The sequence below is a fragment of the Pteropus vampyrus genome, unplaced genomic scaffold (genome assembly GCF_000151845.1).
Source record: "Pteropus vampyrus isolate Shadow unplaced genomic scaffold, Pvam_2.0 Scaffold210, whole genome shotgun sequence".
Classification (NCBI taxonomy): domain Eukaryota; kingdom Metazoa; phylum Chordata; class Mammalia; order Chiroptera; family Pteropodidae; genus Pteropus; species Pteropus vampyrus.
The window spans coordinates 771,438-790,346 of NW_011888991.1; the positions used below are offsets into that span (position 1 = coordinate 771,438).

Sequence of the window (18,909 nt, forward strand, 5' to 3'; positions counted from 1 at the left end):
TAACAAATCAATCTCACAGGGTTTGGGTGAAGATCAAGTGAGAAGAGATTTTGAGTATTTTCGTAAAGTTTAAAGGACGTTTTATGACAAACTTTCCTCTGCAGGATGAAACCTTTGGTTCTTTAATTGTAAAACCCATGTTTCCACAATTGCAAATATCTGTCCAATTTTTACCTTAAATGAAGAAGTAATCTCCAAACTCGAAGAAAATGGGTGAATGTGTGTGTATGTACTATGAATATGTGTATTTTATACATATATAGGAAATTTTAAAATGCGATAAAATAAAGTAATACTTTTATCTCACTTTTCTGGGTACCTTTTACATGTGAACACATTTAGCCATATATAAAATAAACAGAATTCTGTTTTCAAAACAATTGAAAGTTTCTTTCAACTGGCATCTAATAGGGTGATGAATCAAACATTGTAGGAAAAGGAGAAGGCACTGATAGTTGAATTCTACTGTCATAATAAGATAGATATTATAGGTGCTTATAATATCTCCATATATGCAACTCCACAACCTAGTAGATGACAACACTGAATAAGCAATAGTTGATACAAAAACATTTCTGTATAAATTACCCAGAAAGTAAACCAGAATAAACTTTTGTGGTTTCCTATCCTCCCCACATTTGTATAGGTTATGATTTAATTTGCCTCTGAAGTTCTTAGTTGTAATTACATTGCAATTATTATGTATTATTTTCCTGATTAAACTTTTCAGTGGCTACACTCCTGAAGTAAAAACAAAACTCTTCAGTATGGCATGACCTTTGCTTTCCTGGTCAACTTCCTCGTCTATTGACCTGGATTGGTGGTCTTCATTTTTTGAACAAGCTATTCTCCCTCTATCTCTATAACAGATACTTGGCAAAACAGCTTGCTTTGCACAGGGCATTCTCTCACCCTGTCCTACACCCACAATTTAATTAACTTTTTACTTATCAGTTTGCTCTCAGCTCAGATAAACTGAAAATAGGAAGGAACCCTGAGTCACCAATTTATGTCAAGTTTCCTTTGCATAATTTTCCATAGATCACAAGCCTTTCTTCCTAACATGTTTCCTAGGCTATAATTCTACATTTGTTTTGGAGTGATTATTTTATTAATAGCTGCCTCCCTCATTATGTACATTGCATGCCATATGAGAACAACGATAGTGTGTGGCTTGGCTCATCATGTATTTTAAATGCCTAATAGAAGCAAGGGACATGTTGAACTCTCAATAAATACCTGTTTAATGAACGAGTATGAGAAGAATGAGTGGATATGGATTAGGGTGATGCTTCATTTCAAGATTTTAATATTTATTTAATCCCAATGACAATCTTTATGACAATCACTTATCGAACTGACAGAAATTCCTATTCCTTATCTAACTGAGGAACAGAAATCTTAAGGGAAAGAAATCATATAGAACATGAAGGAAGCAAAGTTTATCTTTCTAAACCTTAAAACTCATTTACTTCTAATTTAGTTAATACACCCCAAAGCTTCTTTTTTTTCACTTGAACACAATAACCTATACTTCCTTTGATAAGTAAAATAAAAATATAAACATCAATTTAACATAAATTTCAATTAACTATCATTTAATGTTAACACTTTAGACATTTATTTTAATGACATAGTATTTATTTTATGTGTACCCCTCAATATAGACAAAATCGTAAGACACAAGAATAAAAAATCTATTTCGTTCTCTTATGTCAGATGCTAACCCAACTCTGAGTTATGGGCTCCAATGTATAAAAAGACAATAATTCAGTTATGCTCAGATCAGGATAGAGAAAACTTTGAATGGAATCTGTTACTTTTCTTACCTCTTACGCTTGACAATATAAGTCAGAGATAATTAAAAATATAAGAAATCAAACTTTTGTGGAGGACTTTAATATTCTAAGAACTCAGTGTACAAATTTGGCTATGTTCCATTTCATGGCAATGTTGAACTTAGAATAAGGATTATTAATTATGCTCATGTCAAGGGAAGTTATTTAACATCGAAATCTTCTCACTGCCAATACTTAACATCAAGAAAGTGCAGCTTAAAAAATATATAACTAAGCATCAAGGGTCTAAATTACATTGGTAGAATTGGGAATTTGTGATCTCATAGATATTTTCAAAGTAAAAAGAAATTTTTGAGAGCAAAATCAACCTTGGAATCAATAGATACCCTTTGAAAGATCACCCAAGCTTTATGATAATGTTGAACCAGAAGTTTCTGCAAGGATCGTCATTAGACAATGAATCACATTATAGTGAGGTATTTCTGGTATTACTAAGAATAAAACTTTGAGTAGAATCTTTGAGGAGATCTAAACATAGCATTCCACTATGCAGTAGCTCCCTAACTCTAAGGAGTTCATGCCAAATACTAAACAAAAGGGACCATTTTAGCAATTCCTAATGCAAGCCCTCTTTATTAACTTCTAGAAAGAGTATTGGCTGGAACTGTAGAGGCCAAGAGGTTTATTGTGACTTTGTCACTTATGTTCTATGTGATATGACCTTGAGCAAGTCACTTCAACTTTCTCATTCTTGGTTTCCTACTGTCGGCAGAGAAAAGGGTTGGACTAGATGACTCCAATGAACTGTTAAGCTCAATTTCAAAGTTAAACATGTATTTCTCAGTGGCATGGTAGCTCTAATCATTCATATTGGATGTGGGTAAAGACAATGATCTAGTACTTACATGACTATCTAGAGCAGGTATTGACAAACTTTTTTCTAAAAAGCTGGCTAGTAAATTTTTTTTTAGCTTTTCAGGCTATACAATCTCTGTGTCACAACTTCACAATTCTGCCATTGTAGAGCAAAAGCAGCCAAAAAATGCATACATGAATTATTTTCCAATAAAACTTTATTTACAAAAAGTGGTGGTAGGACAGATTTGACCCATATTTTGCTAGCCCCTGGTATATATCGCAGCAACTACAACTAGACATCTGGGTAAGAAATCTTTTCAATTCTATCCCTAGACCTGCTCAAATGGTTCAGATTTATTTAATAAATAATTCCATTTTTCTTTTCAAAGTTCATTTTTTATCTTTCATTCATTCCTTATTCAATACTATTCTGCATTCCTTATTCTTTGCAAGAATCACTTTGTTGTCTCTACAGCTATTTTCTCCCCAGAATTTATTTAAAACACAGCTCATGGAAAAAATGCAATACTTTCTGGCAATTACTGATCCAAAGACTTCCACATCAGATTTTTAATCCCAGAAATTAGAGTTTTATCAACCAGAAAAGATTTTGCTGCTGGACTTCCTAACGATATTTATTCTCCATCTCTTCAATAATCTTGTGGCTTCTAGTCTCACTCACTTACTCAAATTTACTTCCGAGAATAAACCTCTCAGAAGATATAGCTACTTACTCACATAAACTATATATGCTTCTTGAAGGGAAGTCCCTGGTATAAATAGGCTGGAAATGACAAAAGTAAAAACTAGAATATACAACCATTGTGGCTCTTGCTAGATTCTGAAAAAGACAGTAAGGAAAGGCAAATTTCCAAAAAGTTTATCTTTCCACCGTATCAACCTCTAACTGCAAGCAAAGTGCTGACAGGTTTGCGTAGGTTCCCATGTTGAAGAAATGTTGAGAGAGAGAGAGAGAGACAGAGAGAGAGAGAGAGAGACAGAGACAGAGACAGAGAGAGAGAGACAGAGAGACAGAGAAATTTTATTTCCATGACATGTGGTGGAATCAGCATTGCTAGCTCATGCTAATTAGCCTAAGGAAAACTCTGAGTGGGAGAGTGAAACACGACCTTGATCAGTGAAAAACTGGGAAGGAACACTAATAGACAAAGGCTTCTAGAATTCCCAAGACAAAATACCATGAAGGAAAGAAGAAGCCAGAGTGAGGACTCTGAGATCTTCATAGTGTTCTCCCAACTTCAGTAGACAGCTGAGGACAATTCAGCTAATGAGTATGAGGTTACTAAGACCAAAAAAAGAAAAAAAGAAAAGAAAGAAAATATTTGAGAGAATACTTAGCAGGTCTCTCAGAATTAGTTTCTGTTTCCACTAACCAAACCGGAAAACCTCACAATTCATAGGTGTCAGATAGAATAGTCAGAAAAATGTTCAAGAATCTAGAAGAAAGATTGTACATATTAAGTAGAGACTTAGAAGATTGTTGGGGGTGGACTGGGAGGGGCAGGGAGATGCACACAGAACTTACAGAGATAAAAATTATAATAATGTAAGATGAAAAATACTTTGCACAGAATTAAAAGTAGATTAGAAATTTTGGAAAAAAAAAAAACAAAAAACTGAAAAAAGTTTAAAAGAAGAATCTGAGTCATTGGTTTGGAACATTCCTGAGAGTCTGCATTTTTACAATGCTGCCTGGTGAGGTCCATGCAACTAGTCCCAGAACAATCCTTTAAGTAGAAAGGGCCAGGGTTATACTTGGTATCCTGGACAACATAACCAAACAACAAGTAAGGTTTTAGGGAAGCAGAAAAGAAGATTGAATCATGAAACACCCCACCATGGAACAGTGAGTTTTCTGTTAGAAGAAATGTTAAAGAAGTCATCAGTGTTCGGCCATGTTGTAGAGAGGCTGAAGCTAGAATACTTCTGAGCTTTTTTCCAAAGCTAAAATTAGATGATGCACTAAACTTGAACTTCAAGTAAATATGTTTTGTAAACTGGCGATCTTGAAATGGGTCCATGGAAAGGGTATACTGGTCTCATGAGAACACAGTGGCAGTGGGCTAAGGAATAAATAACATTATCGACGAGAAAAGCATCATCCAATCATCCAGGAGATATTTATTAAGCAATTGTTATATGTCTGGTACAGCATACACAGAAATGAAAAAGGCTGGCTTTCCTAAACTTGGCAAAAGCATTATTTTAAAAATGCCATAGACAGAACCAGAGAAAAAGGATGTGCTCTTCTACTTAGAAACATTTGAAAACATTGAATAAAATAGGAAATAAGCAGTTTACATATTCACAGGAGCCCCTTAGCTATGAAAGACAGATTAGTAAGAACAGATCAAATCTATAGTCTGTGGAATAGATTCCAGTTTATCTAGGAATTGTCAAACAAAGAGTTTTTTTTTTTTCCTCAGTTACTCTGCTAGAATATTACAAGAATGACATTTCCCCTAAACTGAATTTCAACTTTGTATTGATTGACACTTCCTAGGTGGAAATTATGTCTTTTGCTTTCTTCTATCATGGTGCATCAGTATTAAATATGTAACATGCATTTGCTATTTTGTCATCTTTGCAAGCAAAATGATGCCACTGTAAATTTATTAGCATATGCATCTAATCCCTCGAAAGGGGATAATTTGTCACAAATGCTCAGGATAAGGAAGGTTCCCTTTTACTTCAGTGTACTTCATTAGAGAAATAAACACAATGGAATTTCTTAATCCTATAATACCTGTCACGAAATATAAGAAAGCTTTCATTTAAGACTAAACCAAATTTCTAGACGTCTTCTGTCTTTCTGTATGGTTAGGATCATAAGTATGATGCTACATCATGACAGGAATTTGGAAAATGTGGAAGTCTTAGGTTTTTCTTCAAAGGAACATGCAATGTCACAATCACAGGCTTTTAAGAAACCCAGCAAGTTTAGCTGAGTTTATGAGGTCATTTTTCTGATACTTGAACTAAGAAAAATAGTTTTTAACATGAGGCAATATAGCATAAAGCAGTGGTCCTCAAACTTTAGCATGCCTCAGAATCAACCTGGAGAAATTGTTGAGCCACAGATGGCTGGGCCCCACCCCCAGTTTCTAATATAGTAGGTCTGAGGTAGGGCTTGAAATTTTGCATTTCTAATTCCCAGGAGATGTTGCAGACTTCACTGGCATAAAAGTTAAAAACATGGGTGTTAGTATCAAAAATAAATAAATAAAAGGGTTTGGGTCTTTATTAATCACCTTATGATCAGTCTATAATCCCCTTGAGCAAGTTATTAAAATTCCCTAAGCCTCAGCTTCCTTATCAGCAAAATAATAATAATTGTATCATGTCTTTTTACTGATTAGAGAATTATATACAGTAATGTGCTTGTAACACATTTATCATTGCATGGCAGGCTCTAGACATAAATAAACATTACCAACTCATCATTACTAGTTGTAGTTAATCATATAGGCAGGTGGCCTTTCAAGAAAGGTATCTTAGGTCTTGAAACCAGGTATTTTCCTAGCTCTTCACTCTATAAAGTTACTTCCTATACATGAGCTCTGACCCTCAAAGCTAAGGATTTTATTATGCAGCAGCTAAATCAATAAACTTTGCTTTTGCTTTCTCTCATCTGTTGATAGAATCTGTTTGAGTTCAGTGCCAAAAGAAAGGGAAAGGGAAATTGGGCAAACCTGCCAGTAGTTTTCAGGATAGCAAATATCTAAGGGTAGAGAAAAAATGAACATTCTTAAGAAGACTGACCTGTAAGCCTGCATGCTAATGCATACTTTGATCCTCCTCCCTTCTTGACTGGCTATTGAGTGGAAGCTGGTCGAATAAAGATCTTTTCTAAATACGATCCAAGAGCTCATATATATATTAATATGTTGTAAGGACACAGCAGTGGATAAATACATCTTTAGTCAACAGAGGGAGTTCTATACATGAAAAGAAAAATTTATTAGTTGTATAACTTTTTTATTGACTAAAATGATACTATTTATTATAATACATAAGAGAAGGAAAGAATAGCAAGCTGAAAAAAACGGAAAAAGTGGTTATCTCTTTAATATGAAAGCAATTAAACTTTAGTTAAATTAGTATAGTAGAGCTTGAGTACTTTATGTTAGAATACATTTGCATGTTTACAAAGCCTCAATTTATTATTTAATAACTAGAGACTTGGAAATCTGCTTAGATTATAATTTCCCTTTTGCTGTTTCTATGACTACTCTCCTTTTTATTTTATGAACTCATCATAGTCAGATGTGTGGCGTTGCTGTAGTAACAGGTTCTACTTTTTGAGAAAATTAAAATATTTGTACCAAATATATTTTCCTTGTTCCTACAGGCCTTTAGCACAATATCAAATACATGGCATGCTCGTTGGTTCCTTTGTTCAATCAGACATAGTATGTTTAAAGTTCTTTTCAGTTCTTCAAGAGGTGTGGAAAAATATTTTGTCTGTGTAGAAAGACATCTCAGTTCCAATTAAGGTGAGAAAAGTAATAGCTAATGATTATCTAGTACTTTCTGCGTGCTAGACATTATTATAAACCCTTTATATACAAAAAAAAAATTACTTAATTTTTAAAACAAGCCCAGGATGTAGCATCATTATTCCTATGTTTTTAAAATGAGAAAACAGACATAAGCAGGTTGAGTAATTTGCACAAAGATACACTGCTAGTCAGTGACAAAATCGGGTTCTAATCCCATGCAGTCTGATATCTTAATCCCTCCATAATGTTGTAAAGTATAGAGTATGTTTCTTTTAACCTGATAAGCATAACTTGGTTCTCAATGAAGGTAATGGAAAGCCCATAGGCAGTTATCAATTGAGTCAGCTAGTAAACTACAAGTAAAACCTTGATATCTTTCCTTCTGGTTTGGGACAAACACATATGGCTATTTAAATATTTCTAGGAATTCACATAAGGACAGAGGTATTCCTAGGTACTTGGTAAAGCATCATTAGAAACTTTAATAAACATACCAGCACCGTAAGACACTCATCTATTGACTATCCTTGCTGCCAAATCATCTTTATTTCAGGTAATTTAGGGGACATGATTCTAAGACTATTTTACAGATGTAGAAATCTAAGACTCAAGACAGACCACTTATTCTGTCATGTCCTCTTTGTTTCTTAAATTTCAGGAACCACTGTGGCCAAACCCATTTTGTAGATGGAGCAATTAGAAACACAGGACAATTCATAATTTGCTTGAATTTTATTCAAAATGTGTGACTGGGTTTACAACAGCTATTCAGTGTGCTAAAAAGCAATAAAGATGTTCCAAAGTCTTTAGAAGAACAGTGATTTAAACTTCAAAATTGTAGGGCACTAACAAAGAAAATGAAGTTTGACCTAACGTTTGTATTAAATAAGGAAACCTTTCTAGTCATTCAGTAAAATTAAAATACATAAGAAAAAAATCACCCAAATAAAATGTCTATTTTATAGTTCAATTAGCTTTTTATTGAACTCTAATTGGATTATACTCCCCCTTCTTATACCCCACCCTCTCCCAGATGATATTTTTTCAGGAATTAGAGGTACAAGTTAGAGATTCCGTAGTCTTTGCTGAGCTTGGTTTTCTGGATACCATTCTAAAGATTACGACCTCCAGAGCTCTTCTCATTTTAATTATCATTCAAGTCAGATCAAGCAACATGAGGCACATTCTCATCTCACAAAGCAAGTAAAATAAATTAACTCCCATAAATAAAATTAGCCGTGGAATTACATTTTAATGTTGTGATGCTGTAGTATTTTCTTATTCTTTCTTTTTCTTCTCAACCTTACTCTAAGCCAATGGCTGTAACTCAGTTTTCAGCTCTTCTTTACCTCCCCTTTTCAGGGATATTTATTACTCAACTCATAAATCAATAATACAATAACCTCTATAGAATGAGATAGATGAACAATTGGTTTGGAGTTTGACAGACCTAGGTTTATGCCCTAGTTCTGTCCTCTGGTTCTCTGATCTTAGACAAGTTAATTCATCTCTCTCACTCTTGATCTGCTCATCTGTAAAACGGAGTAATAAAAACACTCATTTATGGTCAAGAATAAATGAAAGGATGCTTTGTATGTATTATTTCCTTCAGTTCTTATACCTTATGACACTGAAATTAAATATTATAGAGTTGTCTACCTCCACTAATCATATCTAACCAAAAAAGTCACAGGATAAATTCCAGAACATTTAAGCACAGTTTGGCCTGAAAGCCACATTTCCCACAGCTACTTAATCAGTCATGCATTTGGGGATGAAGTATAGATTCTACATTTCTCTTCACAGAAGGCCAACATACATTTTAGACAGCAAAATCATCATTTAAAATATAAGAACATATTGTTCCTCAAGCTGGCTTACTAACTTCCATAGCTCTGACATCTACGTGAGATGTCTTTTACATATTTTAGGAGACAAGACACTTCAAATGTAATATTCATCTGCAGATCCTTCTCTTAGATTGGAAGCATTGATTACCATTTCCCTCAACACCCGATCAATGTTAGAGGCTAGGTGGGTTAATAGAGAGGGCACAGGTCAGAAGAACATGTTAATATTCTTAGATGAGTTTCCTTGGCCAAGTCCCTTATTTCTCTATGTCTCGTTTTGATTGATTTGTTTATTTTCACCATATATTTACTGGATGCCTGTTTGTACTAGGCCTTGTGCTACATAGTAGGAATAAATTAGGGAACAAAATGGAAATAAAGCACATGGTCTACCCGGGAGGCAGAAATTAAACAAATAAAGTTGTATATTAATATGTCAATACTAACATATTAATGCATAATTAACACACAATATTAGCAACGTATAAAGAAAAAGCATGTAGAGTAACATTCTAAAAAAGGGTGCAGTTTTCAATGGAATTTAAGGAAGGTCACTCTGAGGACATGAAAGTAACATCCAAACTAAGTCAAGGGAAAAATATCCTAGAAGTATTAGGTGGGAAGGAACCTAGCATTTTGAAGGAGGCTAAAGAAGCACACATATCATTGTATAAAAAATGAGGAGAGAGACACTGGAAGAAATTATTGATTTTTCATCCCGAGTTTAATGGCCAAATATTGAAATTTCCAAATCTATAACGTGAGAACACTGGTATATATTTCATAGTTTTTTCCTTCTTACGGAATAATAGGATCGTGTTTACGGAAACACCTTATACTAATGACATACAAAATAAGGTATTTGTCACTACAAACATATTTTTTACAATAAATATAAAGTGGAGTCTCTTCTTTATTCTGTTTCAAGAATTGTCCAAAAGGACTGAGAGAGTAGAATACTTTAACATTACACTTCAAGAGAGCTAGAGTTTTTGGTAAACCTGTTTCTGAATCATTTGCTTCTACATAATAGATGCTAAACAATTTTATGACAGATATATTAATTATTCATTTGAATAATGTAAATTGATTTCAAATTATACTATATCATTTTCTATTAAATTTCAATAAGACTTCAAGGAATCCATTAAATTCCAAATCATTATCATTAATTTCCATTAAGATGCACAGACATGAAATACATTCCTTCTCTTAACGTCAATGATTTCAAGGATCCATTTGATCAAATTACTGTGAATATGAGTCAGGTCTTGGCTTCTGACCTTCATAAATAACAATGGCTTTTGGATCAGAAGGCCAGGCTATACATTGTTGAATTACTATTTTGTTAGACTTACTATTTAACACCTTTTGTTTATGTATAATTGGTATATAATAAAACTTTATATATTTAAAGTGTTCAATTTAATGAGTTTGGAATAAACATATCTCTATTAGAAAATCACCAAAATCAAGATAATGAACATATCCATCATCTCCAAAAGTTTCTTAGTGGCTTTTTAGGATCCCTCCACCTCTATTTGCTGTCATTCCTACTTACTCTATCCCCACCCCCACAAATCTGTAAGCTATCATTGATTTGTTTTTTGTCACTATAGATTAGATTGCATTTTCTAAAATTTTCGATTTTTCTTTCACTCAGCATAATTATTTTAATATTCAGCAATGCTGGTGTGTGTGTTGATAGTTCACTCATTTCTATTATTAAGAATTATCTATTGTATAGATATACCACAATTTGTTTGTCTATTCACTTAGCGATAGATATTTGGATTGTCCCAGTATTTGCCTATTACAAGTAAAACTGCTATTAACATTCATATAAAAGTCTTTGTATAGATGTATGCTTTCCCCTTGAGAAAAAAACGAGGAGTGGAATGGCTGGATTATATTGTGAGTGAATGTCTAACTTTTGTGTGTGTGTGCTAAAATATACAAAACATAAAATTTACCAAATTTACCATAAAAATGTTAACTATATTTAAACATACACGGTTCGGTGGCATTAAGTGTACTCTTATTTTGTAACCATTACTACTCTCTATCTCCAGAACTTTGTCATCTTCTCAAACTAAAACTCTGTACCCATTAAAAAATACTTCCCATTCCCTCTTTCCCCAGCCTCTAGCAACTACCATTCTACATTTTTCTCTATGAATTTGACTACTCTTGGTATGTCATATAACTAGAATCATACAATATTTGTCCTTTTGTGTCTGGTTAATTTCACTTAACATAATGCTTCAAGGTTTATCCATGTTATAGCTTGTGTCAAAATTTCATACACCACATTTTATTTATCCATTCATCTGTCGATGGACAGTTGGGTTGTTTCTATTTTTGGCTACTCTGAAGAGTACGGCTATCAACATTGGTTGATATCTAACAGATGTCAACAAATATCGGTTTAAATATCAGCTTTCAATTCTTTGGGGTACATACTGAGAAGTAGGTTTGATAAATCATGTGGTAATTCTATGTTCAATTTTTTTTTTTTTTTTTTTTTTACACCTACAGCACCTGGTATCCCTAGGTGGTCTGCCATGCAAGTACTAACCAAATCTGACCCTGCTTAGCTTCCAAGATCAGAAAAGATCTCTATGTTCAATTTTTTGAGGGACCACAATATTGTCTTCCACAGAGGTTGCACCCATTTTACATCCCCACCTGCAATGTACAAGAGTTCCAATTTCTCCTGAATGACTAACCTTAAAAAAAAAAAACTTCTAAAGTTTTCTAAAGTGGTTGTCTTATTACACATTTCAATTAGCAAATACATTCTGATTAGCACTTTGTGTTGCTCTATATCAATGCAAAAACTTGCTATGGTCAATATATATATTTTTTATTTTAATGTTTCTAAGAGGTGTGTAGTGGTATTTCATGGTGGTTTAATTTGTAATTTCCTAGTAACTAATTTTCGAACATCTTTTCATGCATTTTGTTTATGCAGTAAGCTGACACAATTATGTCTTGTTTGTTTCCCATCCCTCAGGAATCTATGTCCTTAGTTGCCTGATTTTCAGTGTCTTAAAAGAATAAAAAATTATTTCACGTATTTTTTTAATGGTTATTTCAAGCACGAAGATGGATCTGGTACCTGTTTCTCTATCTTGGCCAGGAGTAGAAGTCTGAACTTACGTTTACTCATAGGCCAAGGTTATTATCTGAAAGCTTTATAATTAATGTAATTAATACATTTTCTCACCCTGAACTTTTAAATCCATTCTGAAACAACCTGTAAATATATTGTCAAATGTATACTAAATATCTACAGAAGCTAATAGCTTTGTACTTTTCATGTTTTCAAAAATTTAGCTAAGACAAGCATTCTCTTACAAGATGCTAACAAACTCACTGGGCAGAAAAAGCACAGATATCTATTATATGACATTATAAGCCAGGAGTCAAGCAAGCACAAATATTTAGCAAGCTGACTTTATAATCAATGCTCACTGATGTTTGCTCTGCTCTGTGCTAAGCACTGGGAAAACAGCAGTGAAAAAGAAAGACTAGGTTTCTGCCCTCTTGGAGCTTACATTTTTGTGGAAGGAAATAGAGAAGTAAGCATTCAAATACATAAATATGATTATGTTAAATAAGCAAATAGAAGTGCATAAAATAAGAAGAAAGTAAGATAGAATAATAGGGCAAATGTGATTTGGGAGGAAGCATGAGAGTGACTTTAAAACTGGGTAGTCAAGTCAAGTAAGTCCTAAGACCAAAATGACGAGGAAATCCAGCCTCAACATCACTAATCATTATGAAAATGCAAATCTAAATCACGATGAAATGTCATCTCCTCCCTGTTAGAATTGCTATCATCAAAAAGACAAGAGATTTTGATCCGGTCAAGATGGCAGAGTAGGTAAACGCTGTGCTCGCCTCCTCTTGCAACCGCATCAAAGTTACAACTAAACTACAGGATAGCCATCATTAAGAGTCCCAGAGTCTGGCTGAGCAAAAGTCCTACAACTGGGGCCACACAGAAGAGGCCACCTCAAGACTGGTAGGAGGGGCAGAAATACAAAACAGGCTTGTCCCACACTCGTATGTGGTGGGAATCAGGAGAAATATCTCAGCTACAAATTTCTCCCCGGGAAGAGCGAGGGGTCCTGGCCCCATACCAGACTTCCCAGCCCAGGGTTTCAGTGCTGGAAAGAGAAGTCCCCACAACTTCTAACTGTGAAAACCAGTGGAGATTTCATGGCCAAGCGAGATGGAGGGCTGAAGGAGACACAGGGGCCAGCACGCAGACTTACTTGCTGACTGACTCACTCACTCTGAGCTTCAGTATTAGGCAGTAGCTTGAAAGACTCCAGGAATATACAGGGAAGAACTGAGTTGTCTGGCTTTGGGGAAAGGATTGGAGGGGCAGCTTTTTCCCAGACAGAAGTTCTGGCAGAAGGCATTGTTACTTTGTTAAGCCCTTCTCTGCCATGCTTGCAGAACCAGATAGGCACCATATCTGAATCTCCAGCAATGTAGCTAACACTGGTCGCCCTGCCCCAGTTAGTCCCTGAGATCCCACCACACCCAATGTGTGAGGCCCACCCAAACTGCTTCCAGTGGCTTTTCCATACAAATGGCCTGTCTTGGCTCATGCTGAAGACTTTCCTAAAATCTCACCAAGGTTCATGAAACCTAAACAAGCAGCACTTGCGTGTCCTGTACCACTTGCTGAGCTTCCCGAACCAAGAACTAGTGGCAGCTGGCCTCAGTTTGAGGCTTGGCCTCTCAAGGTACTTCCAAGCCTTGTGTGGGTGGCAGCCATCTGTGGATTGCTTGGTGGCTCATGCCAGGTAGCCCCTGACAAGGCACAAGCTATGGCTGAACTTGGCCTGTGGCAAGGCCCCTCCCAGGAGGCCCTGCCCTATGTGTTTGGTGGTAGTCTTTGATCTAAGTCAGAGTACCACCCAAGGTCACATCTGAGAATGACATACCCAAAAAGCAGACAGGGCAGGCACCAGAGCCCTGCGAAAGTGAATCTTGCTCTTTAGGGTCAGCGCCTGCACAACAGCTCCTCCACTGGTCACATTCAGTCATCACAGCCAATCAGCCCCAGTGTCAATCTCTCTCACTGATGAGAAACAGCAACCAAGGCTCAACAATAATAGAAGAGCACACACAACCTATACAAGGAACATAGCTGGAGTACTCTGCGCAGGTGATCAGGGAAGACTGTGCCACTGGGACTCACAGCACACTTATTACCTAAGATCACTCTTCTAAGACCAAGAGACATATCTACCTACTACATAGAAACAAACACAAATAGGTAGTCAAAATGGCAATATAAAAAAACATGTCCCAAATGAAAGAGCAGGACAAAGCAACAGAAAAAGAACTGAACGAAATGGAGACAAACAATCTACCAGATGCAGAATTCAAAACACTTGTTATAAGGATGCTCAATGAACTTAGGAGAAGAATAGATGAACTCAATGAGAACTTTAACAAAGAAATAGAAAACATAAAAGTGGAGATAGAAAATATAAAAAAGAACCAGTCAAGAATAATGAAGAAAACAATAACTAAAATGAAGAAAACAATAATGAAGAAAACAATAACTGAAACTACGTTAGGAGGAATTAACAGTAGAGTAAGTAGAGGATCAAATCAGCAATTTAGAAGATAAAGTAGCAGAAAACACCGAATCAGAACAGTAACAAGAAAAAAGAATCAAAAAAAAAAAATGAGGATAGTTTAAGGGGTTCTTGGGACAGCATCAAACATACCAACATTTGAATCATAGGGATACAGGAAGGAGAAGAGAGAGAGCAAAGAATTAAAAACCTATTTCAAGAAATAATAACTGAAAACTTCCCTAACCTGGTGAAGGAAATAGACACACAAGCCCAGAAAGCACAGAGAATTTCAAACAGATTAACTCAAAGAGGCCCACAGCAAGACATATCATAATTAAATGCCAAAGGTTAAAGACAAAGAAAGAATCTTAAAAGCAGCAAGAGAAAAGCAGTTCGTTTCCTACAAGAGAGCTCTCATAAGACTGTCAGCTGATTTCTCAACAGAAACTTTGCAGGCTAGAAGAGATTGGCAGGAAATATTCAAAGTGATGAAAAGCAAAGACCTACAAACAAGATTACTCTACCCAGCAAAGCTATCATTTAGAATCAAAGGACAGCTCAAGAGCCTCTCAGACAAGAAAAAGCTAAGGGAGTTCATCATCACCAAGTTAGTATTATAGGAATTGTTAGAGGGACTTCTTTAAAAGGAAGGAGAAAAAAGAATTTAAAAAAAAAAGATTAAAAATATTTAATAATAAAATGGTAATAACTACATATCTAGCAACAATTACTTTAAATGTAAGTGGATTAAAGGCTTCAATCACAAGACATGGGGCAGCCAAATGGATTAAAAAACAAGACCCTTACATATGCTGTCTACAAGAGATTCACTTCAGATCAAAAGACCCACGTATACTGAAAGTAAAGGGATGAAAAAAAGGTGTTTCATGAAAATGGAAACAAACGAACAAAAAGGCTGGGGTAGCAATAATTATACCAGACAAAATAGCCTGTAAAACAAAGACTATAACAAGAGACAAAGAAGGACCCAGTTATTCTATTTCTGGGTATTTATCTGAAGAAACCCAAAAAACTCCTTTGAAAGGTCATGTGAATCCATATATTCATTGCAGCTTTATTTACAGTAGCCAAGATATGGAGGCCTCCTTGGTGTCCATCAGTGGAGGAATAAAGAAGAGGTGGAATATATATATATATACACACACACACACACACACACACACACACACACATTGGAATTTTAGACGAATGTCATATGTGGAATCTAGAGAACAGGATCAACAAACAAACAAACAAAAACAACAGAAACAAGTTCATAGATACAGAGAGTATTTTGTTGGTTATCTGATTTTAAGGCGTAAAGGCTAGGTGAGGGGGGAGGGGATAAAGAAGTACAAATTGGTAGTTACAAAATAGTCATGGAGATGTAGAGTATAGCATGGGGAATATAGTCAGTAGTATTTCAATAATTATGTTTGGGTTCAGATGGTTTCTGGATTTATCAGGGTGATCACTTTATAAGTTAAATAAATATCTAATCACTGTGTTGTACACTTAAAACTAATATTATATTGTATGTTAACTAAAAATGGAAAAAATAATAAAAATAGCAAGTAAAAAAAAGTAAAGATTAAATCTTGGTCCCAGGTGTAAAATTCCATTAGGTATACAAATTGCTTGTTTATGGAATAGTTATCTAGTTTGGAGATAATAGTTTGTATTGTTTGCTGTGTACTTTTCCTGCCTTACATCCTAGGCTCAGGAATTTTGGTAGGACCAAAATCTTGGAAATCAAGACCTGGTCCTATGTTCTGCAAAAATTCAATCTGATTGAAAAAATTATGGAAGTACTCAAGGAGGGAGTGTTTGTGTGTGTGTGTGTGTGTGTGTGCGTGTGTGTTGTCTGAGGAGACAGGGAAGTGTCTTAGAGAAGATCAAAGAAGAAAAGATTTCAGAAGGCTAGGAAAAAAATGAAGTTCTATTTATAGTTGTATGTTTTGAGGAGACCTGCACCATGTTCTCTGACAGCACTGTGAGGAGAGGGCTGGGTCGTGAGCATAAGGAGTTGTATTCTTGCTGAAGATGATCATGACCCAGGACCCTGATGAAAACATGCAGACTGGGCAATGGCCATCTCTGATATCCAGTATGGACAATTGAGCCAATAGCTGCAGCGCTTCCATGATGCAATCAGTAATGGTGGGTGAGACCCACCCTGGGACCTATACATATCTCTTGAGTCCTTTTTCTTGGGAATACCAATAATAACAGATTAAATTTTCTGTCAGTGTAGCCGATCTCAGATTTGGATTTAAGTTGATTATGAGAAAATAAATGTTATTTCCTCCATACTTAAAAATGCCCTAAAATTCATACCTGTCACTTTTGGATGAAGCATTGGAACTTGACTTGGTTTCTTGACTTACCTCTTTTGAATAAGTATCTGAAGAGAGAGGTCCAATAGCAGTTAAGCAATAGTATAAGAAAAGTCTCCAGAATCTTATCCATAAACAATGACATTCATACTCTTAGGAAAACACCCAGATATTAAGAGTATCCTGCTTTGGATCCAAGAGTAAGAGTTCAGAAAGAATGAGAATTAATACCCACAATTTTACTCTCTGTATTCCACACCCCCCAAAGTAGGCTTCATTTATTTTTTAAGAGCCTAGTACTAAAATGTCTTCATTTAATTATCCCATGGGGGTGGTGTATCTGTTTAGCATGCTTGGTTGCAAGTAGTTTACAATCTAATTTTAACAGGTTTAAAAAATAAAGAGAATGCACTGATTCATAAAATTGAAAAGCGTAAAAAGAGGACAAGCTCCATACTTGGCTCAAACAGGACCAGGTTGCCTTTTTTTTTTTTTTTCTCAACTCTACCCTCTTTGATTGGCTTTATTTTCAAGGTGGCTTCCTTCAAGGTAGCAAGTTTGTTTCCATGGAGTATATTTCCTCATTCATAACCAGGAAGGAAGAGGGTATCTCTTTCCACAACTACTGGACCAGCTGGACTATTTGGGGTCTTGTGCTGCTTCTGAACCAATTAGTGTGGTAAGGAGGCTAGGATACTGTTATCGAATTATACCAGTCAAGGACTAAGACCCTCTGCACTCCAGTGAACATGGCGTTGTAAGTTGAGTGGAGTGTTCAGACTGCAGCCTGCAGCTTGCCCACTGCCTGGGCATCTGCTGCATTCTGCATGCTGCGCTCTGGCCCCAATCTGCTCTCTGTGCATAAATTCACAGAGGAATATGAATGGATAACAACAGAAAATGGTATTGGAACCAGTGGGAATCAGCAATTTTGCACAGAAAGCTTTGGGAGATGTTGTTTACTGTAATTTGCCTGAAGTTGGGACAAAATTGAACAAACAAGATGAATTTGGTGCTTTGGAAAGTGTGAAAGCTGCTAGTGAGCTCTATTTTCCTCTATCAGTAGTAACTGAAATTAATGAAGCTCTTGCAGAAAATCCAGGACTTGTCAACAAATTTGTTGTGAAGATGATTGGCTGATCAAGATGACACTGCATACCCTTCAGGACCAGATGAACTAATGAGAGAAGAAGCAATGAGAAATACATAAAATCTATTGAGGAGTGTAAATGGAATCCCCCTCTAAATAAAGTAGAATAAAAAACATACAAGAGATAACAAATGCTGTGGAGGTTGTGGACAAAAGGAAATCCCTGTGCAATGTTTGTGCGAATGTAGACTGGGGCAACCACTATAGAAATAAATATGGAGGTATCTCAAAAATTTTAAAAATAAAGCTACCATATGATCCAGTGATTCCATTTCTGGGTATTTATCCAAAGGAAATGAAATCACTATTCAAACAGATATCGGCAACCCCATCTTCACTGCAGGATTTTTTACAATAGCCAAGACATGGAAACAATCTAAGTGTTCACCAACAGATGAATGGATAAAGAAAATGTGGGAGATATGAGTGAATAAGAGTGTGTGTGTGTGTGTGTGTGTGTGTGTGTGTATGAAGTATTCCATTATATGTATGTGTGTATATATATATAACATTTCATTATATATATATTGTCAACTAATAGAATAAATTCTAAAAGTTCTCATCACAAGAAAAAAACATATTTTTCTCTTCTTTTATATATGAAACAATGGATATTAACTTATTGTGGTGATCACTTCTCAGTATATGTAAGTCAAGTCATTATGCTGTATATCTTAAACTTATACAGTACTTATATCAATTATGCCTCAATAAAACAACAAAAAGAGTTAGAAGGAAAGCAAATGTGTAAGGAGTGAACAACTTGGCATGTTCAAGAAAGAGG

The 18,909-nt window shown here is 35.4% G+C and overlaps 1 protein-coding gene and 1 pseudogene across 2 annotated transcripts in view; one reads left to right on the plus strand and one right to left on the minus strand.

The window, feature by feature from the left end:
* The window catches only part of GRM7 (glutamate metabotropic receptor 7), an 827,189-nt gene that overhangs the window by 653,747 nt on the left and 154,533 nt on the right, over positions 1–18,909 (minus strand). The gene's annotated exons all lie outside the window — the stretch shown is intronic.
* On the plus strand, positions 17,803–18,235 carry LOC105300375 (annotated as a pseudogene).